Source organism: Oreochromis niloticus, linkage group LG20 (assembly GCF_001858045.2).
Source record: "Oreochromis niloticus isolate F11D_XX linkage group LG20, O_niloticus_UMD_NMBU, whole genome shotgun sequence".
Classification (NCBI taxonomy): domain Eukaryota; kingdom Metazoa; phylum Chordata; class Actinopteri; order Cichliformes; family Cichlidae; genus Oreochromis; species Oreochromis niloticus.
Window position 1 is genome coordinate 26,274,337 of NC_031984.2, and position 15,184 is coordinate 26,289,520.

General features: G+C 40.1%; 1 protein-coding gene and 4 non-coding genes across 6 annotated transcripts in view; 1 reads left to right on the forward strand and 4 right to left on the reverse strand.

Annotated features, from left to right (window-relative positions):
- mtcl2 (microtubule crosslinking factor 2) overlaps positions 1-6,003 on the forward strand; it is an 86,972-nt gene extending 80,969 nt beyond the window's left edge. For both annotated transcript variants that reach the window (XM_013277643.3, XM_013277644.3), the window contains exon 24: positions 52-6,003. The gene's annotated coding sequence lies outside the window, so the exon portion shown is untranslated. The remainder of the gene's footprint in view (positions 1-51) is intronic.
- A 6,701-nt stretch (positions 6,004-12,704) lies between these two features.
- trnaa-cgc (transfer RNA alanine (anticodon CGC)) lies at positions 12,705-12,777 on the reverse strand. The gene has a single exon. It is a non-coding gene; the product is annotated as a tRNA-Ala (tRNA).
- Positions 12,778-13,098: 321 nt separating this feature from the next.
- Positions 13,099-13,171, reverse strand: trnaa-agc (transfer RNA alanine (anticodon AGC)). The gene has a single exon. It is a non-coding gene; the product is annotated as a tRNA-Ala (tRNA).
- A 715-nt stretch (positions 13,172-13,886) lies between these two features.
- Positions 13,887-13,959, reverse strand: trnaa-agc (transfer RNA alanine (anticodon AGC)). Its single transcript has one exon. It is a non-coding gene; the product is annotated as a tRNA-Ala (tRNA).
- A 593-nt stretch (positions 13,960-14,552) lies between these two features.
- On the reverse strand, positions 14,553-14,625 carry trnaa-cgc (transfer RNA alanine (anticodon CGC)). The gene has a single exon. It is a non-coding gene; the product is annotated as a tRNA-Ala (tRNA).
- Positions 14,626-15,184: the final 559 nt, after the last annotated feature.

The following is a 15,184-nucleotide window of genomic DNA, read 5'->3' on the forward strand; positions in this document are numbered from 1 at the left end:
CATTCATACCTCCATGTTTGGAGAAATAACACACCTATTTTCATATCCCAGGATGCACCCTGCGACTGCGCCGCCCAGTCTGCCTGCTTTGCCCGACCATCAAGAGCATCCACTCGTCACTGCAAGCACCGTCCACAAGAGTCTTTGCCTACAACAGAGGAGAAGGCGGACACCAACAACGAGTGACAACACTACTGCCGCACGCAAAGACACGCATACGTACAGAAAGCAAACAACGATTCTTCACAGACGCTACTGCCATGAAAACACTCACTGTTGTCACATCACACACCACTAAAACCTGCCATGTAGGCACACTGCCAAACGTAACACACACACTGATAGCACACTGCATAGACTGCTGGAAAAAACCTACTGCCACATGCGCATAAAAGAAACACACCGAGCAATGCATCAGTTGTCTTGGACTGTACCATTCTAATGCCAAGGACAGGGGGACTAAAACTCCTAATCAGATCTAAACAATACAAACTACCAGCAGAGCAGAAAAGACACATGCTTTCATACGTGACAGAACTAACGATGACCTAAAGAGACACTACAAAATAAAACAACGATGTCAGGACTGGAACTACTAAACATCCCATCAAATTTGCACAATGACAGGTACTACAACAGAACGGAAGATCCAGCTTGATGACATCAACCTGCCACCGTGCTGTTGAGCAAGCAGCCATTAAGATATAAAAACAATCAAGGTGAAGAAAATATGGAATGAAGTGCGAAAGTTTCTGTGGGAGACATACAACCACAGACAAGACGTTCTTCACAGAGGTATTCCACGTAACTCTGAAACCATCAGTCTCCGAGATGCAATCTGGTTAAGAGCTGTGATGATTTCTCCAGAGATGGTACCTGCAGAGACAGTTACTCACCGAACCTTGTGATTAACACACGAGCTGTGCTGGAAAATTATCCCGCTTAGATTGATTAGCACGGTAACATTCCAGCGAGTGTCTCCAACATGGGTCTGCATCTGTTTTAAGTCGAGGACTCGTTTATGGCGTTTCATTCCTAAAAGGAAGAACTTAAAGACTGTTGGGATGCATATCTCAGCATGACCGCACTTATTGCTAGAAACTTCTCGCTTTAAGTGATCTCAGAGACGACCTCCTACTATTTTTTGTTTCTTAGCAAACCTAAGCAACAAAAATACTCTTAGGCTTGGTTTCCAAAAGAATTTGGGCCACAAATACGAAGAGATTTTCTGGCATTGTAGCCATAATTTAAACCTCATAGATGAAGCGTAGGTTATTCTCCACAGTCCAGTTGGGAAATTATCATTTGGTTTGACTCTTTTTCCGCAGGCAAAAAAAGTGCCTGTTTCTTATCATCGAGATCTACCTTCACTGATGTCAAGATTCCTCCTTAAACCTTTCAGTGATGGTGTGATGAAGACATGGTGTCCAGTCCTACAGCACACTTTCCCGACACATTTCAGTTGGTTACACTAACTGGGGACCATTCCAAAGTCTAAGAGCATGGCATCGGATAGAAATGCACCAATTACAATTGACCTTTTTACACCGGAGCTAATAAGCCACAGACGGAGGCAAAACCATCACATTAAATGCATTCCATTTACTTAGCAAAACAAATCCAATCCATCCATATACTAACTGCTGGGTTTTGGAAGGAACCTTTCGATAAATCTTTAAAAACGTGATATTGAAGCAGCTTCAACAGCAGACTAAAGAATGAGTGAAACAGTGTAGCTGGGCTCAAACTGCTTACTGTCTTTTCTGCATTCCATTTTTTTATTTGAGGTCATGCCAGATGTGTGTGGCTGTCATGTCAGTTTTCTGGTTTATTAGTTCATAAATCCCTTTCTAGTGAAGGGCAGATGTTTTAAAATACCCTTAACCTCTTTTGCTCTCTAACACATGCCTGCATTGCATTGTAAGGCTGCACTGGTGGCGCAGTGTAGAAACCTATACACGTTTTTTAAAAATGTAGCATAAATACAGTTTTGTAAACAAGCTATCAGCAGCACTGTAATTTTTTACTCATCATGAAATAATTTCAAAGATTTGTTTTATTTATTTAGTATTAGATTTTTTTAATTTAAAGATATATTATTAATTTATACATATGTCCCCTTTTTTCCCCTTAACTGACAGTTACAACAATGTAAAATATATTTCTGAAGGCTATATTCGCATCCTTCATTCGCGACAGAAGCATCAAGGAGTGATACTTTTTAGTGGATTGAACATTAGAAAATAATGTAATTTAATCATAAACATATTTGGCAGGGTTTTGAATAACATTTTGGTTTTTTGGCTTTTATCTATGTTGTTTTTGCCATGTCTTTCTTTTTCCAATCAATAAACAGATATTCAAAGTGCCTGTCAGATCACTTATTACTAGTCAGCTCACACCAAAACTGGACTCTGTTAAAGAAAACTGCAAACCCAGCAGGCCTTTTTTTTTAAATGAATAGGGTTGTTTTTATGCATGTAATTACAATGCATAAAGTACTTAAACAGATGTAAGAGCAGAACTTTTATATCAAGGGTTATCTGCACTGTATGGAGAGTAAATTATTTTTGTTTAGTTATGTTTATTTTTATGGATGTTTTACTGAAATTTTGCCGGTTTCTAGTCTTTCTGTCATGGTGCTACTCAGTGTAAAGTCTGCTCTGGGCTTGCTGCCCTTTGACAAGGCAGTCCACTCGGTTTTCTATCCATCTATTCTAACGCCACTCTTTCACTTCATGTTTGAGCAGTAGACCAGCGTTTCTCGGCTTCTAATGACTCAGCAGTTTAAAATAGGGCATTACACAAACAGTGCGTGTATTTAAATAACACACCGAAGAAAACCCACAGTCTAAATGTTGCTGTCTCCTCTCCAACCCTCACAACTGGTACAAACCCAACTGCATGAAAGCAGGCGCTGCTTCAAAAGCTACGGACCCAATTACCACAAGGCTAGACTGATTTTTTCTTTCCTTTTAAACCACAGCATTACACAACATGCAGTCCTACCCAAGCAGTCTGATTGGATAAACCACCGAAAACTAATAACCCCGTGCATCCAAGTGCGCTGAAAAGTCAAGCCTTTTCGACATTCCGTGACATTTCCATAATTTAAGGCTTTCCAGGAAGGATGCACTGATAGTGGAAATCTGTGCCAACAGCAATTTTTAGTATAAACGTCTGGCCAACTGCCGATGCTGACTCTTCATTACAAAAGAATAACTGAACTGCTGTAGACCTTCTACTCTCCCTCACGCTGTTATTTTACGTCTATGAAGCACATACAGGAAATGAACTGAATCCTAAAACATATCGTTAATAAGAGAAAAGCATAAAAAGGGAGCAAGGTCTAAAAAAGAAAAAAAAGATACTGGTGCTGTTGATCAGAAACATGACCAAGAATGATAAATAAATACTGGAAAGACTTGTGACATATTAAATAGATACCACAGGCTCCGAATGGCAAGAAAGTGAGGTTCGTGCAACTATCTATCGAAATCCTGTATTACATTTTTTTCCAGTCATGAGGTTAAATATGCTTAAAACTGGCTTTGACACATTTGTGACTAAGTTAGCAGTCAAGTGACTCGCTATTGTACCCGCTAGCTACACTGATGACTGTGTAGACATGTTAGTAATGATGAGCATTGATAAAACTGCTGCGCTTCTTTTCCATTCAGTGAGCTCCTCATACGAGAGGTCTGTGTATCCATTAAAAAGGCAGAAGCTCTTACACTGTGGCGAATCTAACAAGAGCAGACTAAGTCGGAAATTAATCTCCGTGGCAAGTCTGAAACGGCCACAAACCAGTGATTAAGTCATCCCACAGTCTCCCCCACTAAACACTAGAATGAATAGGCTCAAACCACAAAGGAACTATTATCCTGCACTAATATGAGACTTTGCCACTATATCTTTTTTTTTAGACATACTCCACAGCTACAAAATCAATCACGGTCTTGGATCGGTTCTCGAAACCTTTTCCACTGAATTTCAGGTTCCAACACGTAAAAAGGTGAAAGTGCCATGGATGCCATAAGCAGGCCGGAAGACTTTGTTCTTTACTGAAATAATGCTTAAGCTTTTATTTTGAAACTCCTGATGACATGAGTGAAACAAAATTTCTAGATGGAAAGTTTACCGGGATCTGTTCTACCTCTGACACGTGTCATTAAACACTTTGATTCGGGTTTCTTCAACATATTGATCATCATTGGACATTTTAGCCTTATAGTCTCATTGTCTTATATGGTCACTGTCCACAAGAAGGTAACTTTAGTGCCTTTCCTCTACAAAGATGTCTCGGTTCAATTAAGGCTTATTTTTCTGCAAATGTTTGGCTCCACCTAAGTACTTTCTGTATGATGACACCACACATAGTTACACCTGGACTTTAGGTTAATCGTCTTAATTTATCATCTTGTGCATTCATGTCCGGCAGTTTCTCAATGACACGCAGCCTTAGGAGGGGTTTTTGTGTGCAGACCTACAGCTGAATGATAATGTGGACCAATTTACATTTTAGTTCAATGGTTTTTTTTCAAGGTAACATGACGGACAGCATGACGTCCTGGCACATCTTCAAAGCACGTGCATATAACTGCCACGTTGCTGCATTCGCCAAACAACAGGGAATACTGGAGTTAACCAAATTAATTGGTTTGTGTTAATTTAAACCATGATAATAACTTATTGTATTTTCATACTTTTGCTATTGTATTTGATTTTTATTAGAACAAATACAAGATGCAGGATGTCAGAGCTGGACATTAATATTAGCTGACATTTACTACAAACTGGTTTTCTATGAGCAGAACTGTTCACCGCAAAATGAAATGAATATATTTTACCTCTGGCCTGTCTAGATTATTTTATTGTAACTTATTGTAAGATTTGGAGAAATGTCTTCTGCCTTCTGTTAAATATAATAAGAATAAATTTTCTTCCTTTGTGGTGCTTAAAGAGACAAATTATGATTGGAAAAACTTGTCATAAATGCATAAATGTCTCTTTTCATTAAATAAATAACTTCCTGCAGGAACTACTTGGAACTATTTCCTCTGGTTCCACTGGCCAGACATGAATTTCATTTTGAGGTCAACTGTCCCATGAAAAAATTAAACGTCTCCAGTTTCTCTGACTCTGACCTCCTCGGTCAGTTGTTTCTGCCTCTCCAGCCTTCTCACCTGCCAATCAGGTGTTCCTTATGCTCCACCCCCTCAGGTTATAAGCACGAGGCATTTCAGCCACTACAGAACAGATTGCAGGTCACACATCACCAGCCATTGACAGATGACTTCTTACAGGTTGCATGGTGCAAACCGCAAGTCTTATTGTTCCCTGTGTGTCTGTAAGCCTGTCGAAGCGACGTGTTTGTTTTTTCCCCCAGCTTTTTAAATCTGTTTCCATTTAATCTGTACCATCTGTTCTTATGATCATTACATGCTGGGAATCTATACGTGAATATTTAGCTGTTCATAATGTTGGCTAAACTATTACCTAGAGACTGCCTGTATATTCGCTTTATATAGCCTATACTCTTGTCTTTTTTTAATACTGCTTGATTCTTAAATAAAAGGGGAATGCTATGAAAGCAAAATAAAATGAGTACACAGTAAGAAAACACGTCCCTTGTATTGCAACTTGAAAAGAAAGGTCTGTACTCTGTCCTTGTCCTTACTTCTTTTTCTTTCTTTTTTTTGAGAAAAGCTGAATATCAACAGCTGATCTGAGCCAGGTCACTGTGGACGTATGTAGCTCTCTCCCTTTATAGGCCGCACTTGAGCATTTCTTCTGTACATAGAAGCATTTTCAAGCTGGTGGAGAATAAAATGTGGCAGCAAACATTAATAGGAAGATGAGAAAATTTGATCCAAGTTGATTTTTAAAGGGGTTGGTGATTTTTTTTTGTTTTATCCAACCAGTGTAGCTTGTAAAACATGACATTAAAACTGCCTCCTGTTTGTCACGGACTTCACAAATAAATGTTTGTTGAATTTTAAAGCAGCTGTTCTCTTGGCGTCTGTACGTATTCTTTTTTTTTATACACATTTTGACTTCTGCAGTGTTTCACTGGCACAGACTCAGTTACCTGTAGTCAAGTGAGACAGAAGTAGTTTCATATCAAGTGCATCTTTCCGCCTCAGTTTGTTTAAGTTTAGGCAAATTAAACCAAGTTAAGGTTAGATAATGCAATGCAGGCACCAGTGTCAAAGACATCAAGATGCCTGCATCAAGATTCATAAGATGTCTTATAAATGCTCACTGCTGCAGCTTTTGTCAGTTCTACACCAGAAAACTAATGTCCATAGGTAAGGTCCATTTAATTTCAGTGGTTTGTTTTTAATGAACTGCGCTACTGATTTACTTGAATCACTGGACCTGATATAAGAATTGTACTTGTTTATTGCAATTCTAGGAGTAATAATTTAAATTGAAAAATTCAAAAAATCTAATTAAAAGATTTTCAAAACAAATATTTTAAGAATTTACAGAAGCAGAAAGGGTAATGTGAAACTTTGAACCCCTCAGAGTATCTTGAGTTTAGCACATAAATGACACTATATTGTTGTTATTGTGTATTTTTCTAAATGGCACAATACTGGCTTTGCCTCAAAGTTATCAAGTGCTATCTCATCTGACCACACTGGCCATAAATGTCCAGAAGCATGCATACATATACATACACTCACTGGCCACTTCATTAGTTATATCTTGCTGGTACTGATTTGAACCCCTTCTGAGTACTAAGGGGAAAAATCCTCCAAACCATTACACCACCAACAAGCCAAATCATTGATACAAGGCTCATTGATACATTTTAATTCATTTTATGTTGTTTATGCCCAATTGTGATCCTACTTATCCAAATGTTGCAGCAGAACTGGAGATCATGTTTTTTCCTATTTTTCATTGTCCACTTTTTGGGGGATCCCATGCACACTGTAGCCTCAGTTTCTTGTTCTTAGCTGTCAGAAGTGACACCCAGTGTGGTCATTTGCTGCTGCAGCCCATCGGCTTCAATGTTCTTATCATGCCTTCAGAGCTTTTTTACATGCCTTGGTTCTAAGTGGTTGTTTGAGTTAGGGTTGAGAGGAATGCAACACTATCAGGAAGTCTGATCATTGTATGACATCAACAGGGCATTTTTACCCAGGTTGTATAAACAAAACTAAATTGAAGAGGTGTATCTAATGAAGCGGCTGGTGAGTGTAGAAAAAATGTTGAAAAAATAAAATGATCTTACTGACATGCTTAAATTCATAAGTAATTATCATCTCTGGTAGGGAATGCAGAAGAGCTTTAGCAGTGAGTGCTCCATCTGATTAGGTGGACTGGACAGATGGTGTTTTGTTGAGACTCAGCTTTTGGAAAACGCACACAGTGTGAAAGCTCGAATTATACAGGAAAATAATTAGGCAGCAGTTAACTTCCTGTTCGCTGTAAAAACAGCCAAAATTGCAGGCTAAACAACATAGCATTTGATCTAGTTTTGTGTGAAGCTATAAGAGTTTTATTCCTTTGTCTTTAAACCCCCATGTGGCTCTGAGTGACAATAACACTGTGTAGGTTGGAAGGAAATAAGAACGAATGAAATGTGAAAGTGATCAGAAGGATAGGAAGAAGAAAAGATCTCCAAGGGATGGAAGAGGAACAACAAAGAGTAAAAGCTCCTCAACAATGTGTGAAACAATCTAATCCAACAGAGTCGTGTTTGTACGACTAAAGCAGAGGAAAGTGATCGAAGATGGACTCTCGGGCTGCCTACAGCTTTGCAAAAGAAGATCGTGAGTGGGAGTAAGGAAGAAAGAGTGTTTCCTGTAGCTGTAGGATCTCTGTGAGGCTCTACATAGGCACAATTATGCTTTGAGTGCACTAATAACATCAGCACACTTTCATGCTCACAAGAATAATGTTAAAGTGCACATGTAGCAGGCAGGTGTTCCATGTATTACAGTTTAGCGTGGTGACACATCAAATCCCCTTTAGTTTGGTCACTTCTAGATTGCATTAACTGGAGGGAGATGGTGGTAGTGATGCTTGACTGTGACTGGGGGATTGATAGTCTCTATCAGACAGCACTGCATGTTCAATCACCACCAGCACTTTAGTTCTTCATCAGGTTTTCCTCAGACTCCCTCCCCAGAGGCAGTCGGGTGTGCAGAGATATTTATGTACTGGCCAAAAGGTGTTACTGCAACTTCTGCCTTCACAACTTCGATCCACACTAGCTTATTTATACCAATACACAATCACCGAAAAACGACACACTGACAAGATACCATGAATTATTATTATTATGATCAGCTTGCAGAAGAGCGCATAAAACAGAGTGAGAGTTAAATGGCTATGTCAGCAAGAAAGAGATTCTCCCTCGCAGTTCCTCAGTGAAGGACTCAAACATGGGCCCAAAAATGGAAAGTTGAACTTAAACCGCATCTTTATTGCTGGGAACGCTCTTTAAAGAAATAAACATCACAAAACGAACCAAAATCACAAATACGAAACTAAACACTAAACTGGACACTGGAATCTAAAACTAGGAGACTCGAGGGAACAAAACCAGGAACTAGGCACTAGAATATTACCAGGACACGAAGGGAGAAAAACAGCATGGAGAGGATACGACAAGACACCAAGTATAATAAGAATAAGACACTAAATATAAGAGGTGAACAGGGTAAAGAGGAAACAGCTGGGAGACATGGCTGACACCAATTATGCAGACAAGACAGAAGAGAGCGAAACAGAATAAATTTCCACTTGGAGGAAATGATTTGATTGTCTCTTACCGTGCAAGAAGGATCACATTAGCAACATGTGAAATGTGCACAAATACGTGAAATAACATATAATTACATACAAACACACTGCTATCAAGTCTCTTTAAAAAGTACCCCTTATCGCACCACGAAAAGAAAAACTGGATTTCTGAGAATGTAAAATTTAAAACACTTAATAAAACCTAACATAAATAAAACCCTCCCTGCATCTCCTTACACTCACATGTAGTTTTTAACTTCCAGTTTATGTCATTTTAAATATGATAGGGCGTTCTTACCTTCTTCTGACACCATGCAGTCCTATGACCATGTGTCAGAAAAGGATGCCCCACCTTCAAATCATGCTTGATAGTGACTCAAACATCATATTGGACTGATGTTTTACACTTTTCCAAACACCCTGATTGGTTGGCATCATTTCAGTTGACGTGTACTGGGCATTGGGGTTAAAAAAAAACTTTCTGTTGCCTTGGGGCAACGCTGTGCTGTAGAGGGTTAATGCATCCATCCATATTGCACTTTATTACTTCTGTTCCTGTGTACCATCATTTAAGATCCTTGATCTGCCTTGGTGTACCTTCCAATCTGATTTACTACCTCTTCCTCCATCTACACGTCCTCGAAGAGCAAAAACAAGGTAGAGAACAAGCACCAGCAGTCCTGGGGAAACAGGAAGTGACCTCTTTATAGCAACATTCGAGAACAAAGGAACCACTTCCTGTTTTGGCCAAACATATGAAAGAAGGAATGGTAGTGTGGGTTAGTGATTTTTTTCAGTGGATAATTTATTTTTAACTCCAATATCTCGATTACATTTTGTTTTCTTTCATTCAAACAAATGATTTAATTCTGTTAATGATTTAAACTGTTATGTTATGGTCTCTTTTTACTTTCTTTCCTTAACACACACACTCGTATACACAGGATGTGCATGATATTATTAAAGGGAAATTCTTCTTAGGTTTGCATGACAAATAATTGATATTAAGTTTTCTTCTGGTATAAAACATAACATAACGTTAGCAGGTTCTTTTGCCCTGGTTTGCAGGGTCACTGATGATCCCTTGTATGTGGATGCTTCCAGCTTTCATTTGATGAGAATAACTCCAAACTGTCTATTATATGTTTGTATGAACACCAAGTACTTACAGACAGGTCTATTAAGATTTGTAATGTTTACTCCATACCACCACAATTTAAAGGGAAGCAATATACAAGACTAAAGTTTAGACTTCCAAGTGTTGTTTGCAAGTGTTGAATTCAATTTTATAGCTGCCCAAAAAGGTGTAAAAAAACAAAAGTCAAACTTATTAAGTTATAAAAAGGGCAACTTGTGAAGGTAAAAACACCCACAAACAATGAGAAACTGAAATCCTGGTAGAGCATTAAACTAATCATTCAATGATGTCCATGGGTCCCACATTTCAGCCAGACATAGACTGCAAGAAATTTGCATGTGAGTATTATAGACGCTTCCCGGGTCTCTCCAAACCTGAATAAATGGAGTAGCTGTGCAAAATTTGCTGTAATTCTTAAACTATTTCGTTAATTACAGTCTGCGCAACAATCATGTCTCAACTGCTTTAAAATATACTGTTTGTATTGTTCAAAGACAAAATTCTAATACTGTTGTTATGCAATATTCATGGATCCAAATCTACATTTGAAGGTTGTATGAACATGAGGGATCACTCTAAGAATACATTTCTAATTCTAAACCACAGCTACAATTTGTGAAACTGCAAAAATAATAGGGGATAAACCAATTAAATAATATTTCAGCAAGTATAGATTTACCCATTTCACAACTTAGCACATCAGTTGATTCTGTGGATTATCCTTAAAACGCAATTCAACTGAGCTCAAAATCCCCATGCAAGAGTCAAAATAAGGTTTAGCTTTAACTTCAGGGCTATTTGATTCCTTGTTAATCAGACCAGCTCAGGCTGTAGGATTACAATAGGCCAAAACATCTAAGTTTGCCACATGTTTTTCTCTGACTTTGAAAAGTTAAACCTAGCAGTGGAGGGTTGGCTCAAACTAATGAACGGATTTAACGAACATTTGGGAGCACTGCAGAATCTGGATGTGCTGAGATTAATGATATAGATTCCTGTGTCTCTGTGTAAAACAAAAGAGAAAATAGGTCAGTGTTAGAGGAGGCCTATGAGTTATTCTCTATATATCTTATACAAGAGCAGTCACTTAAGATCAGCTGTTCTTTTATGTCCTCTCTCCTGTTCGTCCATCTGTGGGAAGGGAATAGTGGTTATAGCTCAGGGGGAAAGAAAAGCAAAAGCTCAAATGTAAGAGACATGCATGAATCACAGCATGACCGTGTTGCTTTTTATTTCACAAAAGTTTGTACTCTATTTAAAAATGTCCAATTATTGTATTTATCAGATTTTGGACGTTATATCTTTTTTTACCCACATACACTTATGTGGCCACACATAACCGGCCACACATGCACACAGGCTTTCTCGTGGTTTGTTTCAAGCTGACGATGAACAGAGGGGATGCAATAATGCCAGTGTAATATAATAATTTTTTTATCCAAAACTGTAAGCTGTAAGTGCCTGTACTGTAAGTACAAGCGCAAAATAAAGTTATAGAAACATGCAAACTCCTCTTATAAAGGCACCTATCAAATGGTAGACCCAAACCCAGGACCATTATGCTGTGAGGCAACAGCGCTGACCACTGGACTGGACCACTATGCTGTTCGATTTTACATTCACTTTCAGTTCAGTCCAAGACGGTGGATGCTTACACTTCTACATAATCTGCATTCACAAAAAGCTCAACGGAAGGTCAAACACAGTGAGATCCATGTCACCCGTACCACATAGCTCACTTATTATGAATTAAACTTACATTTAATTGTCTCTCACACTGCAAACCTAAAGCATGTGGAGGATGTAGGCATCGATTCCACTACCTCTCGCCTGCTAAGCAAGAGGTAGGGGGATTGAGTTAATCCCCTAACATGTTGTGACATTATAACACAATGATGATCTGAAGTGAAGTAAACCCTAAATAATTTCAGTTCAAGTGTTAGCTCATAGGTCATAGCTCACTTATGATAAAATTAAATTAAATTAATTGTCACTCAGCTGTCAGGTCCTGTCATTCTGGGCTGTGACAGCACGTGACAAGTCAGCCATTTTAACTGCTCAATGGAAGGTTGAGCATCAAAAGTGTCAACGTGCAACATGCCTGGGGCCCTGTTCTCGATTCATACCCTTTGGTTATAGGCCACCCATCTGGAGCCACCCCACTACTGGGATGGGTGCGCAGATGTGTGGGTTCAGGTCTTCGGTACTCTTGGGGACTGCCTGATCAGGTTACGCTCAAGTGTATGTATGCACATAAGTAAAACCATTACTTCAATCGCAGGGGATCTTTCTGTAAAACTGCATATTTGAAACTTACAGAGTAGGCCGTAGCTCTAGTCCTCTGGGACTGATACCCTTTGATTATGGACAGTCCATCTGGGGCCACCCCACTTCTCCTACTGGGATGGGTGCACAGATGTGTGGGCTCAGGTCTTCGGTACTCTTGGGGACTGCCTGTTCAGGTTACGTTCAAGTGTATGCATGCACATAAGTAAAACCATTACTTCAATCACACGGGATCTTTCTGTAAAACTGCATATTTGAAACTTACAGAGTAGGCCGTAGCTCTGGTCCTCTGGGATTGATACCCTTTGATTATGGACAGTCCATCTGGGGTGTCGCCACTTCTCCTTCTGGGATGGACGTACTGATGTGTGGCCTCAGGTCTTTGGTACTAATGGGGAGTCCCTGATCGTCCTGATCAGAATTAAGATACCACGGTTTATACGAGTTTCATTTACAATGATGTCATGATAGAGGACTATAACAGCGGATGTTTTTGTTTTGCAAACAATAAGGCGTATGGAGGATGCGGGCATCGATCCCGCTACCTCTCGCATGCGAAGCAAGCGCTCTACCATTTGAGCTAATCCCCCTACTGGTTAAGGACACAGGTTACGTTCAAGTGTACGTATGCACATAAGTAAAACCATTACTTCAATCACAGGGGATCTTTCCATAAAAACGCATATTTGAAACTTACAGAGTAGGCCGTAGCTCCATCTGGGGCTTCCCCACTTCTACTTCTGGGATGGACGTACTGATGTTTGGCCTCAGGTCTTTGGTATTCTTGGGGACTGCCTGATCTTCTTGGTCACAGTTAAGATACCACGGTTTATACAAGTTTCATTTACTATAACATAATGATAGAGAACTATAATAGCGGAATGTTTTTGTTTTGCAAAGAATAAGGTGTATGGAGGATGCGGGCATCGATCCCGCTACCTCTCGCATGCTAAGCGAGCGCTCTACCATTTGAGCTAATCCCCCTACTTGTCAGTGACACAGGTAACGTTCAAGTGTATGTATGCACATAAGTAAAACCAATACTTCAATCACAGGGGATCTTTCCATAAAAACGCATATTTGAAACTTACAGAGTAGGCCGTAGCTCCATCTGGGGCTTCCCCACTTCTACTTCTGGGATGGACGTACTGATGTTTGGCCTCAGGTCTTTGGTATTCTTGGGGACTGCCTGATCTTCTTGGTCACAGTTAAGATACCACGGTTTATACAAGTTTCATTTACAATGAAGTCATGATAGAGGACTATAAAAGCAGAATGTTTTTGCTTCGCAAAGAAGGAAGCGTGTGGAGGATGCGGGCATCGATCCCGCTACTTCTCGCATGCGAAGCAAGCGCTCTACCATTTGAGCTAATCCCCCCTTCTAACAGCAACACAGGTAACGTTAAAGTGTACGTATGCACATAAGTAAAACCAATACTTCAATCACAGGGGATCTTTCTGTAAAACTGCATATTTGAAACTTACAGAGTAGGCCGTAGCTCCATCTGGGGCCTCCCCACTTCTCCTTCTGGGATCGACTAACTGATGTGTGGCCTCAGGTCTTCGGTACTCTTGCGTACTGCCTAATCTTCTTGGTCACAGTCAAGATACCACGGTTTATACAAGTTTCATTTACTATAACATAATGATAGAGAACTATAATAGCGGAATGTTTTTGTTTTGCAAAGAATAAGGTGTATGGAGGATGCGGGCATCGATCCCGCTACCTCTCGCATGCTAAGCAAGCGCTCTACCATTTGAGCTAATCCCCCTACTTGTCAGTGACACAGGTAACGTTCAAGTGTATGTATGCACATAAGTAAAACCAATACTTCAATCGCAGGGGATCTTTCCATAAAAATGCATATTTGAAACTTACAGGGTAGGCCATACCTCTGGTCCTCTTGGATTCGTACCCTTTGGTTATGGACAGTCCATCTGGGGCCACCCCACTTCTCCTACTGGGATGGGTGCACAGATGTGTGGGCTCAGGTCTTCGGTACTCTTGGGGACTGCCTGTTCAGGTTACGTTCAAGTGTATGCATGCACATAAGTAAAACCATTACTTCAATCACACGGGATCTTTCTGTAAAACTGCATATTTGAAACTTACAGAGTAGGCCGTAGCTCTGGTCCTCTGGGATTGATACCCTTTGATTATGGACAGTCCATCTTGGGTGTCGCCACTTCTCCTTCTGGGATGGACGTACTGATGTGTGGCCTCAGGTCTTTGGTACTAATGGGGAGTCCCTGATCGTCCTGATCAGAATTAAGATACCACGGTTTATACGAGTTTCATTTACAATGATGTCATGATAGAGGACTATAACAGCGGATGTTTTTGTTTTGCAAACAATAAGGCGTATGGAGGATGCGGGCATCGATCCCGCTACCTCTCGCATGCGAAGCAAGCGCTCTACCATTTGAGCTAATCCCCCTACTGCTTAAGGACACAGGTTACGTTCAAGTGTACGTATGCACATAAGTAAAACCATTACTTCAATCACAGGGGATCTTTCCATAAAAATGCATATTTGAAACTTACAGAGTAGGCCGTAGCTCCATCTGGGGCCTCCCCACTTCTACTTCTGGGATGGACGTACTGATGTTTGGCCTCAGGTCTTTGGTATTCTTGGGGACTGCCTGATCTTCTTGGTCACAGTTAAGATACCACGGTTTATACAAGTTTCATTTACAATGAAGTCATGATAGAGGACTATAAAAGCAGAATGTTTTTGCTTCGCAAAGAGGGAAGCGTGTGGAGGATGCGGGCATCGATCCCGCTACTTCTCGCATGCGAAGCAAGCGCTCTACCATTTGAGCTAATCCCCCCTTCTAACAGCAACACAGGTAACGTTAAAGTGTACGTATGCACATAAGTAAAACCAATACTTCAATCACAGGGGATCTTTCTGTAAAACTGCATATTTGAAACTTACAGAGTAGGCCGTAGCTCCATCTGGGGCCTCCCCACTTCTCCTTCTGGGATCGACGTAG